Raw genomic sequence first — 11,025 nt, 5'->3', positions numbered from 1 at the left:
GCTCAAGAGATTTGTCCATCTCGTTTCGCACAGTAACCAGCGTGCTGCAAGAAGAATTGAGAATCAATCAATGGATTGGAAGAAGTCATTATTTAGTGAGTGTTGTTTATTTGCCTCTAAATTGACTGTGTGATTTATAAGCTCTCCTGTTTGCTCGCATGTGGCTGTTGCTCTATATCTTTCATCCCTGTATTCCCCTATTTCAAGAAACATGATTCGTGGTGAGAGATTGACGCCAAACACGTCAAAATTTTCTAGAATTCTCCTATTTACATCAACGGAGACAGATCCCGATGCGAGCTTTGTCATTTTTCCTGATTTTGATCATATTTCCACAATTGCTACTAGAAATGTGTTGGCATCTAGAGGCATCATATCTCATTGCATTCTCCTAAAAAAATTGCTCAATGGATTCCCTAATCCCTTCTCTAGGTGAGGCACTGGAGTCCTTCTAACTTCTGATGTCTTTAACTACTGCATCAATTAGTAGTTTTCCTTTGTTTTTTAATGGGATCTTCATCCTTTCATGCTCGTCTCTAAAGCCGATGTATCTATTTCTTAATCGTAGCTCCAGGCTCACTGCATCACTGATGTATAATAGAAATTAAGTAATGGGTTTGAGTGAAATAGCCTCAACCCTTCCCCTGATCTCCGAGTAATTTGCAAAATAGAGGAGATGTCGGCTCACTGATGTAAGCACTCCAACACTCAACTTAATTAGTACAATACTCAAATCTATAGAGTAAACTAAAAATAAAATGGTAAAGTTTTTTTACATAACCATTTTCTGTTAACACCTTTCCACATGTCAAGCTGTTATTGGAACATTTGTGTTTTCCAAAATTAACTTTTATGCGTGAAGTCCTGTTGATATTTTGAGCAAGGAAGGTGCAACCACCTTTTGCCAAGTCCTTCCTTAATTATGCCGGGGGATGGACTTTTGCCTTTTTAGGACTGTGGTCGACCAGCTCTTCTAGGTGCCACCTAATGAACAACATGATCTTGACCTATCATTTGTTCAATTTGGTCGATCTGATACTTTGTTAACTCTTTTATCTTTATGTTCCCATTGATACCTAATCGATAACGAACCTGAATGGCTTTTTTAGGTCCAATTCCAAAAATTTTGGTTAAGGCAATTCTTACTTGTTCATCGGCAACTAATCTAGCTCTTGAAATATATGACATTCTTGATCCTTCTTTTTCCTTTGACTAGTCTAGTCTTCTCGGCTGGAATCAGAAATGGGTTGTCTCCTCTCTGATGATCTTTTCTATAGGTAGAACTACTGTGAGCGGTCTAAACTTCGACCCTTATTTCTTTCTTCCAATTATGTTCTCGTACCCAAGCCTTGAATTGAAAAAACATTAAGAGTCTTGTGGAGGAATATTAATTTAACACTTATCTCACTAAATCAGTGAGAAAGTGCTCCGCGATGGGTCGCGGTCTCAAAATGGAAATTTTGCGCCTTTCTACTAGCGCAGAAGGTATTTTAGGGTCGCTATGCTCGTATCCCCCGACTCAAAATAAATCGAAGTGGTCTCGTGCGATGCGCGGCCATCATTAAGTCGGGTTTGGGCTGCCTGTGGTTAAAGAATCCCCTGCGGAAGTCCCCTTGACTCTTTCTTTTTCTATAAACTATAAAAATTGAAAGTGGATGAGATCGGTCGAGTGGTATCAGTTGGAGATGGGATTGCACGTGTTTATGGATTAAATGAGATACAAGCTAGGGAAATGGTTGAATTTGCTAGGGGTGTGAAAGGAAATGCCTTGAATATTGAGAATGAGAATATAGGAATTGTTGTCTTTGGTAGTGATACCGCTATTAAAGAAGAAGATCTTATAAAACGCACATGATCTATCGTAGATGTTCCCGTGGGAAAGGCTATGCTAGTAGGGGCTGTATACTTTTCATCAACATCAAATGGATGCTCCTTATTACGTGTATACATAATTTTAGCAATTTTGCACCATAAAAATCGATCAAATAACTTTATCAAATTGGATTATTATGAAGTTTGATTCTTATTGAGTTTATTTGAACTGACTTTTGCTTTTCTCCAAAGCTAAAACCCATTTTTATATAGTTTTACGTTATTGCTTTTGAGTTATAAAACGAATGAGAATGGTTTGAATTAAAAGGGAAGAATTGATAATTAATTTAAGCTAAAAGGAAAGAGAAATGAAAATCCAAGAACGGTATTTCTAGATTTTGAGACGTGAAACGAAGATGAGAAGTCTAACATGAAAATTTTATAATTTTCCATTACTTTTTATGTTTTGACATGTCAATATTGATGTTTATGTGTCAAATTATAGGAATGCTCTATATTTCAATTATGAAGTTTAGAACATACGACATGTTTTTTAGAACATACGTTATGTTTTTTCGAACATACGTTATGTTTTTTCGAACATGAGTTACAAATCATATTATAGAACAAATGCAAAAATGGTCAAGATATCTACTGATGTTTTAGAACATTATACTTAATTTTTAGAACACAAACTATAAACTTTAGAACACACGTTATGTTTTTTAGAACATACGTTATGTTATTTAGAATATGAGTTATAAATTATGTTGGTCCCTTGTAAGGTTGCAAATATAGTTCCAAGGGGAGGTTAGGAACTATTTTACCTTTTTTAAATGATTAGGGCAAATTTCTTTTTCTTAAGAAACGATTATATGACAGCGGCGTTGATCAATCGACAAGACACTGGCTTAGTCAACTAGTGACTAGGTCAGTTTCGTTGCTTAGGTAAGGAAATAGCACTTAGAGTCTATTCCTGAACTAATTCGTTGGCAGCGCACAACTCAGCTTGACCCCTTTTACTTGGTAGTTTTAGTTTGTTTTAAGCAAGCAATATAAATACGGAGTTAAGGTTTAGAAATACTTCACTCAGCAGATTTATCCAAGTTCGGCTTCTTCTAAGCCTACGTCCTGTCCCCGGAACACTTTCGAGATTTTGAATCCTCTACTGAGCTCTTTAAAGGTAGAGCCTCAAACCTTTTACAATATCAGCAATTGAGTATGACAAGAGTACCTTCCTCTATACTTCTACTCAATCCTAATCTCTCCGCTGAGTACTTAAAACCGAGTACTCAGCCTCTCCTTTTTATTCCTAGAAATGATTAAGATTTGTCCTAAACAACAATTGCTAGAACACTTTAGATGATTGAGGATCAATCACTCTAGACTTTTACACAAATGAATAAGCTTGTAGTGTAAGAATTTGCTTTGCTTTTGATGGAGAACTTTTGTACACGTTTGGTCAGCGTAACGGCTTTTTCTCAAAGTTCTCTGTTGAATGTGGATTCTGAATGCTCTATTTATAGAGAGCTGTGAGAGCTTCTGGTTATTTCGAATTTCGAAATAACCGTTGGAGGGAAACGGCTTCATGTCGCTTTCACTCAGTCTGTTCAGCAGTTTTCTTAGCCAATCAGATTCCAGCATCTTCTGTTCTTCGGTCAGTGTGGCAGTATGTTCCTCCATTATAGGTAACGTCAACCAGACAGCTTGCTGCGTCTTCTGATCTTTACTAAAAGAGGAAATACTTTGTCTGGAAGCTGCCTTGAGGTCAGCGGCTGTCTTGTACGTTTTGTCGAGACAGCTCAGCAGCTTCATGCCGAAGTTGTCTACGTGGATCTTCTCGATCCTTCATTGGTGAGCTGCGTTTCAATACTCAACGGCAGCGTTTTGAAATACGCGGGCGGAGTGATCTTGGGCTTGTTTGACTTGGGCCTTATGATCTTTATGTCTTATAACGATTATAAACTCAACATTGAACAAACACATTAGTAACAATAAATCAAAGCATTTAAACTTAGTGTGTTGTAGAATATTTAATTTCACTTAATTAATTTTGTCAAATCAAAATCCTGTGGAAAGGTGTTTCAACAAACTCCCCCATTTTGATGTTGGCAAAACTAATCAGCAAGGAACTCAGCGTTGAGCTCCCCCATGATAGTTGACCCTTTTGATTAAGTGAACTCCCCCGTCAGGGCTGAGCTACTGACTTAGTTTTATTCTAAACATTCTAAGGTTTAATTGAATAAGTCTAAGGTCAGTTTTCAGGTATAGGTCAGCTTATGGGACATATTCTATTTTACTCAGTATTCAGCGGAAGTAATGTATAGTGACAGAGCGCTGAGTAAATTATTTGTTCAATGGTTTATTTTAGACAAGTTCAAACATTAATTTTTAAACGCAGCATGCATTCAGATAATACTTGGCATTTGAAGGATAAATAACCAGGATAAATAACAAAAGAAGTTAGGCATATTGAATTGCTTTAAAAAGGATAAGGACAGACAACAAACAGACATAAGGAATTCTTAACTACTTCTAAATTCTTAACTTCTAAATTCCTTCCTAACTTCTTCCCTAACTTCTAACGTCTAACGTTGAGTTCCTTCTCCTGAATTGCCACTTTTCTCCCCCGTTTTGCCAGCAGCAGTAGGCAAATTAACGGATGGGGCAGTGGGCTTGGTGAGTTCTTGCAGCAGACGAATTTTACCCTCCAAAGAATTCATGTGATTAACCATAGTCAACATGAATTCGGTCATTTTGGTCATTTGAGCTTGGGTTGGTTGCTGCGTCTGAACCGAAGAGAAGTGGTTGATCAAGTCATGGATTTCACGCAGAATTTGGTGAGTTACAGATGGATGAGAGGACTGATCTTGAGTGGACTAGTTATGGTTTGGTGGAGAATGAACTTGTTCTTGAAGCAGAGTGTTAACTGAGGCAATGACACGCCGTCCTGATTCAGTAGCACCTAGGTGTGCAAATTTGGTAGGAGTGGGCTCGCACTGAGTGCCTTGAGTAGCATCAGGACTATGGGGTGTGTTGACTTCAGGTGCTGAGTTGCTCTAGTATTGAGTTGGAGGTGGGATTTGAGCTTCTTTTGGACTAGCAGGGGTTTTGGCTTGTTTCTCACTTTGAGGAACAAAGGCTTGTTTTTGTGGAGAACCCTCTTCGGTAATGTGGGGCTCAAGAACAATTTCTTCTTCTGTTCTCATTTTCTTCTGAGCTGACTCAGCTATGTCCTGATCAGCTTTCTTTTTGTTTCTTTCCATTAGCCTTACCTTTCTTGGGACAGTACGAATATCCTTCGAGCAGGTTCCCTTTTTCTTCTTCTTCTCAGCTTGAGCAATCTCAGATGGCACAGTAGAAGTATACTCAGTTTGAGGTTCATTTGTTGGTTCTGTACCCTCATCAGATTGAGCAGTTTCAGCCATAACATTAGCTATAATATCCTCCAGATCTGTTAGGTTTTCCATTTCTCCAATGGGTTGCTCAATCTCAGCCATAATATCCTCCTTCTCAGTGCTTCCATTTCCGTCATATCCTTTCAGGGGTTGACTATGTGATAGTCCATTCAGCAGACCTGCAGTGATAACATTTCCTGATGAACTTATTTCACCTACAGTCTTTATATTCTTGTCCTGTATTATCTTTGTGATGAGAGAACCCAAACGGAGCTTCCTTCCACTTCGTTGAAAAGCTCCGACCAAAAAGATAGGAAGATTGAATGGAGTGTTGGTCAGCATGTGCCAGATGAAGCATTGTTCAAAGTTGGAGGCGGATGAGGGTGAGCTGAGTTTAGGAAAGATGAAGTTGGTCAGCATGAAGTGGACCATCTTCTGATTTTTGCCCATGCAGGTGCTGGGTACTTCTCCTTTGTAGTCTCTGGGTTTACAGAACCCCTTCATCTTTTCTGCGATGGCTTTTGGTATTGGCTCCTTTGTTGTCCTGAACTGGATCCCTGTATTTGGTATATCTAGCAGTGTTGCTAGATATTCAGGAGTTATCACTATCTTTTGACCTTTAACTGTGGTCTCTAAGTAGTCAGAGTCATCTGCATCAACGTGCAGGTTGGAGTAGAACTCTCTCACTATCGTGGGATAGGTTTGTCCGGAAAGAGAGAAGAGACCTTTCCATTTGTTCTTTTTGATCCATTCACAGAATGGTTTCTCAAAAGAGACGAAACCAGAATGAAAGTATCGGCTCCTTAGTACTTCTTGATTCTTGGCCCAAGAGTGTACCTTGATCATCCTTCTTACCATGCTAGTTGAAGGACCAGCCTGATCAGTGGATTTGAGGGTTAGAGAGAAGGTACTTTTGTTGAAGGACATTTTTGAAGTTCTGAAGCTCTTAAGTGCTTAAGAAAAAAAATTCTGAAGCTTTCTAAAGTTCAGTGCGCATGAAGAGAAGGTAGTGGGTTAATATCCACTATTTATAGATTTTTAACTTAGGTTTCCGTTGGAATTTTGGTCGGTTTTGCCCTTGGGTTGTCCAATCGGCAGAAAATCCTGACATTTATGACACTTTAAGACGTATTCGGCGCATGCGCAGTACAGGTGTCATTACGCGTGTGGTGGCATTAAATGTTAATAATTACTTTTACTCAGCATTTGTTGGTATAAACGTTTCATATTCTGAGTAGTCAGTTTTGTGCAACGGATAGTGATAGAGGTTAGTTACTCGACATGAGATAACTCACTCAGTGTGCATTTATTTCTGGGCATGTGATTTTGAATAAAATCTTTAGACACTCAGCATGGTATCACTCATTCAGCATGCATCATATCACATTTTTACTTAGGAATTTAAGACAGTGGATTAAACATACCAATGGCTTCTCTCAGTATGCTGAATTGCTCTCGTGCTAGAGGCTTTGTAAAGATATCAGCGAGCTGCTCATCTGTTGGTACATAAGTCAGCTTGATTTCTTCCTTGAGTACATGATCTCTGATGAAGTGATGTCTTATGCTGACATGCTTCATCCTGCTGTGCTGGATTGGGTTCTTTGAGAGGTCAATTGCACTTTTGTTGTCGCATTTAACTTCAATTGTCTTTGTTTGAACACCATAATCTTCAAGCTGTTGCTTAATCCATAGGACTTGAGCAACACAGCTTCCAGCAGCAATGTACTCAGCTTCAGTTGTGGACAGGGCTACTGACGCCTGCTTCTTACTGAACCAAGATACAAGACAGCTTCCTAGGAAATGGCATCCTCCAGAGGTGCTTTTTCTTTCCAGCTTGTCTCGGCCATAGTCAGCGTCAATGTATCCAATGAGTGTAAAGTCATGAGTATTTGGATACCACAAACCTACATTAACTGAGCTTTGCAAATATCTAATGATCCTTTTTACAGCTATGTAATGGGATTCCTTAGGGTTAGCCTGATATCTAGCACAATAACATACTGAGAACTGAATGTCCGGTCTACTTGCTGTTAAGTAAAGTAAAGAGCCAATCATACCTCGGTACAACTTGCTATCTACTGACTTACCATTTTCATCAGCACAGAGGACAGTGTCAGTGCCCATAGGAGTGGATATTGGCTTACAATGTTCTAGTTCATATTTCTTCAATATCTCCTTGGCATATTTAGCTTGACTGATGAATATGCCATTCTTTCCTTGTTTAATTTGAAGTCCAAGGAAGAAGTTGAGTTCTCCCATCATTGACATTTCGAATTCAGTCTGCATTTGCTTGCTAAATTCCTTGCACATAGATTCATTAGTAGCACCAAATATGATGTCATCTACATATATTTGTGCCAGCAGGGTATCTTTACCCTTTCTCTTAATGAATAAGGTTGTATCAGCTTGACCCCTGACATAATTTCTAGTCAGTAAGAAGTTGGTCAGCCTCTCATACCAAGCACGTGGTGCTTGCTTGAGGCCATACAGAGCCTTTTTGAGTTTGTAAACGTGGTTTGGGAACTTAGGATCCTCAAACCCTGGAGGCTGATTGACATAGACCTCCTCGTTTATTACTCCATTAAGAAATGAACTTTTAACATCCATTTGAAACAGTTTAAAATTCATATAAGATGCATATGCACATAAAATCCTAATTGCTTCTAGCCTTGCCACTGGGGCAAAGGTCTCACCATAGTCAATACCTTCTTGCTGACTGTAGCCCTGAGCTACAAGTCTTGCCTTGTTTCTGACTACGTTTCCTTGTTCATCCAGCTTGTTCCTGAAGACCCATCTTGTTCCAATGGTCTTTTGGCTCCTTGGATGTGGCACTAGCTCCCATACATTATTCCTCCTGAATTGGTCGAGTTCCTCTTGCATGGCATTCATCCAGAATTCGTCATGCTCAGCTTCGGCAAAGTTCTTCGGCTCCTGAACTGAGACGAAAGCTACATTGCCGAGATACTTCCTTAGTTGATTCCTTGTCATCAGCGTATTTCCAGCTGAGTCAAGAATTGCATTTTCTGAATGCCCTCTTGGGACTCTTATCTCCTTGGGTAGATTCATGTCTTGTTCTACTCGTGTTTCAACATTCTCTGCAGAAGTAGATTGGTCAGTGAAAGTAATTTTAGGTTCACTCTTACTCTTGGTCAGCCGTTTTGTGAAGGAGTCAGTAGCTGGTTCTTGATCAGCAGGTGCTGAGTTTGGTTCATCTTCTATCAGCGGCTGGTATCTTCCTGCAGGGTCAGTTTCATCGAATTGCACATGTATAGATTCTTCTAATACTTGGGTTTTCTTATTAAAAACTCTGTATGCTTTGCTGTTTATTGAGTAGCCTAGAAAGATAGCCTCATCAGCTTTTGAATCAAATTTGGCTAAGCTATCTTTGGTATTTAAAATAAAACATCTACAGCCAAAGGCACGAAAGTATCCAATGTTGGGCTTTCGTCCTTTCCAAAGTTCATAAGGGGTTTTCTTAAGTATAGGTCTGACTAGAGCCCTATTTAGAATATAGCATGCTGTGTTAACAGCTTCTCCCCAAAAATACTTTGGAAGCCTATGCTCATCCAGCATTGTCCTGGCTATTTCAACCAAAGTCCTGTTCTTCCTTTCAACAACTCCATTTTGTTGAGGCGTTCTAGGAGCAGAGAAATTGTGGTCAATGCCGCTGGCTTCACAGAATTCAACAAACTTTTGGTTTTTGAATTCTCCACCGTTATCACTACGGATATGAGCTAATTTTAGGTCTTTTTCATTTTCAATTTTTCTAACCAAGTTTGAAAATGTCTCAAAGGTCTCATCCTTGCTAGTCAGCAAGCTAACCCACGTATACCGAGAGAAGTCATCTACAATGACCAAGGAAAATCTTCTTCCACCCAGACTCAGCGGCTGGACTGGACCAAAGAGATCAAAGTGTAGTAATTCTAACAGACATTTAGTTGAGACAATGTTTTTACTGTGAAAAGATTGTTTGGTTTGTTTTCCAGCTTGGCAAGCGTGGCATAATTGATCTTTTTGAAATTTAAGTTCAGGCAGGCCCTCAACCAATTGCTTTCTTGCTAGTTTGGCCAGGAGGTCCATGCTTACATGACCAAGTCTCCTGTGCCATAGCCATGAATTTTCTTCCTTTGTTACTAAGCACACAGTTTTTGAAAACTTTTTCTCTATGTCTAGCATAAAGACATTATCTATCCGAGGGGCAGTTAAAATTAACTCATTAGTTTTACCCTCGTATATTTTACATCCAGTAGCATCAAATATAACTTTTCTCCCATTGTCACATAGCTGAGCTACGCTGAGTAAGTTATATTTGAGTCCGCTGACTAGGGAGACAGATTCAATAGTAGGGTTACCTCCGATGATTCATGAGCCTACTATCTTACCCTTCTTGTTGTCTCCAAAACTTACACTTCCTCCTCGTTTACGTTCAAACGTGATGAACTGAGTTTCATCACCCGTCATATGCCTTGAGCATGCGCTGTCAATATACCACATCTTTGACTTCTCGGCACATCTCAGGCTTATCTGCATTGTAACTAGTTACTTTTAGGTACCCAATTCTTTTTGGGTCCTGACTTGTTAGGTGCAACAGGTATAACATCATATTTTATTTTATGGCGACATATATGGACAGTATGGCCATTCTTTCCACAGAAGTCACAACTGACCTTCTGTTTAGGATTTTTTTACTGACTTGTCAGCACCCCAGTGCTGAGCGTGCCAGCACACTTTAGTAGTGTGTCCTAACTTCCCACAAAAGTCACATTGGACTCTTTGCTGGGGATTTCGTCTCTGCTGAGTACCTTGGTACTGTGTACCTTGATACTGAGTTCTCAGCGGAAAATTGTTTTTGTTTGGAACCTTTAATTGGTTCTGAATGGTCGTGACATCCTTCCTCAGTTTCTTTGAAACTGACTGGACTTCAGAGACAGACTCATGAATGGTTTTCATATTTTCATGCAAAACTGAGTTGTCCTGAAGAAGATATCTGAGGTCACTCAGTTTGACCTCTTCTACTTCATCACAGCGCCGGCTGAGTGCTTTAATCTTTCTGTTACACTTTTTAACAAGTGTATAGAGATCACTCAGGGCGTTACCCATTTCATTTCTGAGTTGAGAGAGTGAGATTACCTCATTAGATTGCTCTTCATTATCTGACTCATCAGATTGGTCAGCATGCTCAGAAATGCATGGCTCAGCAAGTTCGTCAGCCATAAAGCATATCTTCGCTGACTCGGTGGCCTCAGTTTCTGTTGATGAAGATTCATCACTGTCACTCCAAGTAGCCACCATTGCCTTCTTCCCACTTTTCTTGTCTTTCCTCAGCGTGGGGCAGTTTGACTTAATATGGCCATCTTGATGGCACTCAAAGCATGTAATGGGCTTTGAGCTGTCCTTTCTGTATTTGCTGTCGCTTGAGTCAGCCTTATACTTATCAAAAATTTTGTAAGGCTTTTTAGAATATTTGTCGTTCTTCCTGAACAGCCTCTTCATCTTTCTTGTGAACATAGCCATCTCCTCATCATCAGTTGAACTCCCGTCAGTGGAGTCAGCCTTCATGACAAGTGACTTCTGCTTCTTGTCATCAGATTTTTCCTTCACCTCAAAGTTTTTCATGGATATCTCATGGGTCAGCAATGAACCGATGAGTTCGTCATATTTGTAGGTGGTTAAATCCTGAGCTTCCTCAACTGCTGTCTTCTTTGCTTGCCAGTCTTTTGGAAGACTCCTGAGTATCTTTTTGACTTGTTCTTCCTCAGTGAAGATTTTCCCAAGTCTCTTGAGCTCATTAATGATGTTGGTGAACCTTGCGTTC

Source organism: Euphorbia lathyris, chromosome 1, assembly GCF_963576675.1.
Source record: "Euphorbia lathyris chromosome 1, ddEupLath1.1, whole genome shotgun sequence".
In the NCBI taxonomy this organism is placed as follows: domain Eukaryota; kingdom Viridiplantae; phylum Streptophyta; class Magnoliopsida; order Malpighiales; family Euphorbiaceae; genus Euphorbia; species Euphorbia lathyris.
Note: the sequence above shows the minus strand (reverse complement) of the source record.